Source organism: Monopterus albus, unplaced genomic scaffold (genome assembly GCF_001952655.1).
Source record: "Monopterus albus unplaced genomic scaffold, M_albus_1.0 scaffold43.1, whole genome shotgun sequence".
Taxonomy (NCBI): Eukaryota; Metazoa; Chordata; class Actinopteri; order Synbranchiformes; family Synbranchidae; genus Monopterus; species Monopterus albus.
In genome coordinates this window covers 613,758-621,359 of record NW_018127923.1, presented here as the reverse complement: position 1 = coordinate 621,359, position 7,602 = coordinate 613,758, and the positions used below count along the sequence as shown (strand labels likewise).

At 39.4% G+C, this 7,602-nt stretch overlaps 1 protein-coding gene across 1 annotated transcript in view; it reads left to right on the top strand.

Moving 5' to 3' along the window:
- The window catches only part of LOC109960064 (receptor-type tyrosine-protein phosphatase gamma-like), an 807,477-nt gene that overhangs the window by 264,053 nt on the left and 535,822 nt on the right, over nt 1–7,602 (top strand). The window lies entirely within an intron of this gene.

Sequence of the window (7,602 nt, the reverse complement as noted above, 5' to 3'; positions counted from 1 at the left end):
TCAAATAATACTCTTTCCCAAGTTAAAATAAATTGTGACATAATCTCAAAGGACACATCATAGCGAAACAAAACAAAAAAGCATGCACTGGAAAGGCTGAGCTATACAGTATGCATCAAGAAATATTAATGTTGAACATGATTATCTTCAAATCACTTTACTTTATTTTCCACAGTTTGTCATTGTATAATATGCTATCTATCTGCTACCTTATTGGCTACAAACATATATGCTAACTGTGTATGTCTGTGTGACAGCTTAGATGCAAACTGATCTCAAAACTTAGCAGGACTTCAGTTGTTTTTTTGTTCTTTTCATTCAGTTTCTCTTCATTTTCTTGGCATGGCATGAAGTTGATTCAGCTTTTCAGCTGATGCAGTTCACCATGATAAGCTGAAACAAACTTAGAAAAATCAACTGGGCTAGGTTTTTAGGTTGAAGACATTTCACCTCTCATCCAAGTGGCTTCACCAGAGCTGCCCGACTGGCGTTGAGCCAGAGATATTTATCCCCATCAGTGGTGTTTCAGTCCTTTGATGCCCAACAATGTCCCCTAATGACTGAGTCATTATAGCCCAGTATCGGTGAGCGTCGTTACCTGTCTTTGAACCCTCACCTGTGCACTGACACCTATTGTCCTGGTGGGCATGTTTGGGCAGAGATATCAAAACAGAGTTGTAGATGGATGACAAGTTGTGTCTTAGTCCAACACCTCGATTTAGTGAGGGCTGTTCTATTTGGACAAAAATAGCTTCCTTGACTCCTCTCTCAAACCAATAATGTTCGGTGGAGAGGATCTGGACTTCATTGTCCTCAAAAGAATGTCCTTTGTCCTCCAGATGGAGGTGGACTTCTGATTCTGGTCCACTAGAGTTGGCCCTCCTGTGTTGGGCCATGCGGTGTGCAGCGGCTGCTTAGTTTCACCAATGTACAAGTTGTTACAGTCCTGACTACACTTAATTGCATATACCACCTGTTGTAGAACTATTTTGGTTCTTCTTACCATTGCTAACTCTGAGAGACGAGACAGTCCAAGTAACTTCAAAACAGTGCTGATTTATTCAAAGGATCACAGTGTTAGGTAATTTCTTAGTCAGATAGATATTTGTTAGACATCTGTTGTATTAGCAAATGTTTAGTGCAGCTGGCGTCTAGGCCGAGAGGAGGACTGCCCCAAATGGAGACTGGGTACAGAAACGGTGGCCCCAGTTGACCGCCTCTTCTGGGTCCTCCTTTTTCCTGGACCCCCAGGGCAGATGACCCACCGGGTTCCCTCGAAGGGAGATGGGCTCTGTGCGGGGCTGGAGAGCGGAGAAACCGTCTGGGCCAGTAGCCGTTGGTAGACCTCCTGAGCTTTTGCTGGGCTCAGGTGGGTCTCCATGAGGTGGAGGTTGTAGAACTGGTAGCAGAGCTTGCTTAGTTTCTGCCCAACAGTGTCGGGTGGGTCCGTGAGGTCCATGGTATGTGTGTGATAGTGGGTGTGTAAAGCAAGGCTAGTGATTACCTGGCGCTGACATCCTCGCTGGCTGAGTTCATTGTGGCCAGATTGTACTGTCAGAAGCGGCGCGCGTAGTGCGGCCGAAAAGTGTTTTGTGAACTCATTAAATGGCCAGATGAGGAAGTGTTAAACAAAAACCGTCTCTTTATTAAGAGAACTAAAACTACCAACAAAACCATACAAGACACGGTTGACACAAAAACTCACGGTCAGTAACGGTCCCAGGTCAGAGCCAGCAAACAGTACATCCAAGGGAATCCAAAGTGCGTAGTCCGTATAGAAAGTCCGATAAGCCGATACACATGAGCAGTCCGAGATAAGAGGGCAAGGCAATACAGGGTAATCCAATTAACAGTCCGGGTCAGAAACACAAAATACCAAAAACCGAATATATTGCTGGAAAGTCAGAGCTGGGGTCTAGAACAATCTGGCAGCGTCCTCATGGGAGGACGCTGCCTAAATAGAGATGAAAACAGGTGCACATAATAACGAAGCAGGTGAAACTAATGTGAGTGATGAACGTAAAGAAAAGACCAGAACTAAGGTGAAACAAAACAGAAAATAGTGTCAAAATAAAAGCCAGACAGGAAGCAGTGGAACCGAATCATGACATTCTTCTCCTTTCCAGGATAATTTCCAGTTTATTATTCTGTGTTAAACTGAAATCCATAGTCTAATAGTATTGTGTTTCTGAATGATCATTTCAATTGCTATAGAAGCTTTAGATTTTACATACACTGTATATTCTTATATGTTTCAAGACAGGAGTATCATATGAATGGTAACATGGAAAAAATACCGACATCAACTTTCTTATTACAGCTTAGAAAAGAATTGCACTCTTCAGATTCTGACTGGAACTCAGAATAAACTCTGTGTCTTCCACATCTGAGCAAGACTGGCCTGCTCTCCTGGATATCGTTTATCCTGTCTGACATGACAGCCATGATGACAAGACAAGTGCTTCATCACTCACCTTTTAACTGTTTGACGCACATGCACATGTGTGGGTTTGTGTGTTGGGGCGACCTGAATCAAACTAAGGTCAATGAGAGTCTGAAGCTGTTTTCTCCACCTCTTCCCTATTCTTTTCTTCCAAATCTTTTTTCTGTCTACATCCTAATCCATCTGTTGTGTGTATGTGTGTGTGTTTGTGTGAGTGTGTTACCGTGGCACAGAGAAACCTACCCATTTCCCTTCTTTTTTCATTGCCACAGACAGAAACACACTGAAATACACACACACACACACCACAATCACCTTTTAATTCCCTTTGATGTATTACTCTGGCAGGAACCAATTTTAGTGCCCAGAATTGGGCCTTAAATCACCAAATCACCTCCTTTCACCCATCCAGCCATCTATCAACCAGTTTCAGGTGGGGTAAAAAACAGAAACAAACAAACACACACACACACACACACACACACTTCAATACATCAGCAATGTAAATAAATTAGTATGTACTGGAATGGCTAGGATAAATATTGTATCAACAGGAGTGGAAAGATTTTAGTACTGATGGATGACAGCTGTGCTGCTGCCAAAACATTTGTGTGTGTTTGATTATGCATGCATTATGAAATGCATTGCATTCCTATGTACATCTTTTAAGAGGCTTATTTCTCCTTACATGTGTAACAAGATTTAGATTTTACCAAAGGGAACTACATCAGGGTTTTTACAGGGTTTGTTTCTTTGAAAATCAGGAACACCTTAATCTTTTGGTGCTGCTTTCTGAATCTCAAGAATTTCTAGAAAACTATCAACTAGATTGAAAAGTTCTGAATGTAAAGGTTTTTAATAGTCAACAACATTCCAATCATATCGATGTCATATGACCTGCTTCAAACTGTGTTACAAGTATTTTATTTTACCATCATTTCCAAAAGCAATCCAGGCACACAGACACATCAGTTCACCCTCTGGTTCAGAGAGTAGACATTTGAATGCAGCCAAAGTCTTTCTCTGTGTTCTGCCATATTTCATTAAGCAGCACCCTGCTGCGTTATCTAACACTGATGCGATTTTACATTTACATCAGTTGTCATCCTCTCTAGTTTTGCAAGTCTTTGAAAAACCTGAAATGATGAGAGCACTTAAAAGCACTATGTACCACAAAAACCTAACAGTCTGTAGGTCACTGATAATATCCTGCAACAGAATTTCCTGAAATGAGAACAAAGACACGTTTTCCTCCAGAGCCTTATGCTGTGATGCGCACGCACGCACACACATATACATAGCGTTAGAGAAAAAACTTATTAATCCACATTTATGGAAATTGCATTACTCCTCATGGGCCTTCACCATTTAAAAACAAACACATTGCACATTCACCATTAAAAACAAACAAACTAAACAATGCAATACATATTGCACTTTCCCTTGCACACTTTACACATTCCTCATAAGCCCTATTTCATATTGCACCGATATACACATATTTCACACAATTTTTTTTATATAAAAGGCAAAATGCTCAGATGAAACTTTGACAGAACTGTGTGCATATTTAATAATGTGCATTCCTTCAGCATTATTGCAATTTTGCCTTTGATTGTTGTATTATATTGTCTAATTCCTTGTGGCACAAAGGAGAGAAAGTGGCATTGTGTTTTACAGGCTGGCAGTCTTAGTCTACTGCTGTGTAACAGTGCCTAATGTCCTGATGTAATGCATGATATTCGTCCTTAGAACATCTTGAAACATGTTAAACCTTTTACTATAGACCAAATCCCCTGATATTTCTGTCTGCCTAGTTAGTTTATCAATCTATTAATAGAGTCAATATAGTCATGTCTTTCTTGTGAGAGCACTCACTTAAAGCATTCCTTACCCTCTTATGCTAATCTTAACCACCTTAATCTAAAGCAAATTCTAACCTGAACCCCAAACCAAATTTTAACCTTCAAAAAGCCTGTTGAGGTTGTGATGACCATCTAAGACACATGTCAAACTCAAGGCCCGTGGGCCACATTCGGTCCTGTGTACAATTACATCCGGCCCATGAGATCATTTTATATATCTTTTTTTTAATGACCCGGCAATATGAAGCACCGATAACACACAAACTACAAATCCCATAATGCAGCGCAACAGCTGCCTTACCGAACGAGGGGCTACCTGCGATCATTCCCGCGTCAATTACATCAGATCAATCAAGCATCTGTTGATGTATACAACCCTAATTTCTAGTCAAAGCTAGCCCCTAACAATGGCCAAGAGAAAAGTTGATTCTGAAAACAGAACTTTTCAAAACCGGTGGGAGGCTGAGTATATGTTTACTGGCATTACCGGTAAACTCGTGTGTCTTATTTGTGGAGCTAATGTGGCTGTAATTAAGGAATATAACCTAAGACGACACTACGAGACAAAACATCAGGACAAGCTGAAAAACGTGAATGCAGAGCAGAAGCTACAGAAGGTAGAGGAGTTGAAGAGGAATCTGACATCACAGCAGACAAAAAGCAGGTGTTTGCAAATGTAAGCCTTAGCAGAAATACGGTTGCTGATTTTAAGTTCAAGTTTATTTATTTTGGAATAATATTGTATCCTGTCTGTTTCGATTCATATTTAAGTTCAAAAAAACGTTTAGTTTTAGTCTGTTCAATAAATTTTTATACTGCTCGGCCCATGACCTACAGTGTGCTTGGAGTTTTGGCCCCCTGTGCGATTGAGTTTGACACCCCAGATAAGATATCCTCAAAATGCAGCCACTTGGAACAACTTTGATTCATTCACATACATGGCTAGTTTGCTTGTTTCTATGTATATGAAAACTGGCTACTGCTTTTTTTACATTGTATATTACATTGCAGAAGTTACTTGAATTGCCTTTTCTAGACTTTTAACAAAAAGACCATTTATATTTGGGGTCCACTCTTTTGTTTGGTCTTGTGAGTTCATTTCTTGAGTTATAGGGGCAAAAGGGATGGAAATGAGGGCATAACAAAAGAAACGAGGGGAAAATTGGGGAACCATTGTATGGTTTTATTTTAAAGATCATGTTTAAAATGATCTGTAAAATATCGTAAAGGGTCCATGGCATGCTTTTCCTTGTTTTTTGACTTAGCTACAATGTTACAACATTGAATTCTCATCTTAGATGTGACCTAAAGCTCAAAAATAAGGTCTACCTATGTTCTAGTACTTCTAAGCAGAAGCAACTGGGTTTATACACATCTCGCAAACTCGCTCAAAAGACTTTTTTCTAGTAAAATTAAGTATTACATGATAGCTTAAGGCTTTCCTTGAATTATCATGATCTCCAGGCAGTTGCGTGTTCATGTGACATCCACTGGTGCCTTTTGTAAAAGCGAAATTTTTCAACTGCACCTAGTTTTGTGGATATATTTTACCTCCCGCTGCTGCACTGTGACCAGAGGATGTGGAGAAAATACAGGGCCTTAGGTTACTGTATGTCCAGGAATGTTCCTGTACAGGGACTCACTGTTTTACCTGACTGGGTCTAACCTATAACCCAGCTAGGAATTTTTTGTTCCAAGAACGTTCCAGTTACATTCCAGTTTGTTTAGGAAAACATTATCTTAGAACTTTCCAGTGATGTTTTCAGCGGCAAGTTTTTAAAAAAGTTCCTTGAATGTTCATATCGTGGGTGTAAGAACGTTTCAAGGTAACGTTCTTGGAAAATTCCAAATATAATATTCTCAGAATGTTATAACAAAAACATTCTTGGCCTTGTTTAACCCATTGTTTCCATAACGCTTTAGTTTTCCATTCCTACAAAATTCTTTTGGTGGGTATAATAATAATAATAATAATAATGTTATTACATAATGTTTTTTTGACCGAATGTTTTCAAACCATTTCCCTATATTTTTATTGGGAAGGTTTTCATAAGGTTCATATAACTTTTGGGGGGGGGGGTACAGGAACATTTGTTCAACGTTCTTAAAACAATGGTAACCTAACATTTAAAACATTCTGAGGCATGTGTTCTTTGTTACAATAATGTTTCCAGTCATTTTTAAAAATTTATTGTGAAGATCAACAAGTTTAAACAAACAACTGCAACTTTGTTTTGGATAACAGAAAATTACTTTGCACTGTACAATTTCAATAAAGAAACCATATACTTTTCTGATAAAACAGTCCAGCATCCTTACGCACAGCTTCACCACTTCGATGTCTGCCCTCAGATTGCGGAAGTGCACTAACCACCTACAAAAAAAAAAGTGCATTAAATAAACTGGAAATAAATAAACTGTTTTGATGGATTTAACAAATCGATAATTACTAACCTGAATTCCCCTGTGGGGTGCATACTTTAAAGTCTCTGCAACAAAGTGTTCAAAGACTTGCTGGGCCACTGCCACATGTATTCTGCAACATGCATCTTAGAAGAATAGAGAAAAAGAAAATAGTTATTATGCCCATGTTATGTGATGTGTTGTGATGCTTTTTTATGAAATAATATTTGAGGCTATGTAATAACTTAAATAACAAACATTTTCACTTGTGCACTTACCCTTTATGACTTCATATAAAAGCAGGTCTTCAAACCTTTTCCTCCCTTTTCGGCCTTTCAGGCTATAGGTTGCCCAAAGGGCATTGGTGTCAATTTTGCACATTATTCTACACATAGAATCCCCAGGACTTCGTCCACCCAAAAGGCTCAGGTAGTTAATCTGATAGGGTATTTACTCACACCAAGGTAAAGGCTCTATTCTATTATAAAGCCTCATCTGGTTCTTTCAAACCAGGAACTCAGAGGGACGACTCAGACCACTTGAGTATATAAAAAATATAACCGTGCTGGTTTATTCAAAGAGTCACAGGCAAGAATTAACACTTCGAGTCCAGAGATCTTCCAACCCCCAGGCTGCCCAAGCAGCCCGGAAGCAGAAAAGACCCCGAACCAAGAATTCCTATACAATATTAATCATTTCTGGGCTGTCGAACCGTGACGTCACCTGATATGCCAGCTTGGCAGCTGAGCAGACCAGTAGACCAATCATGAAGAAAATAATGTCTGTGGCTGTTGTTTTTGTGGTGTGTATCTAAAACAATTTGACATAACATTACACATTAAGACAAATATTATGGTTACTTTTACCGTCATAATAACATTTATCCCTGAC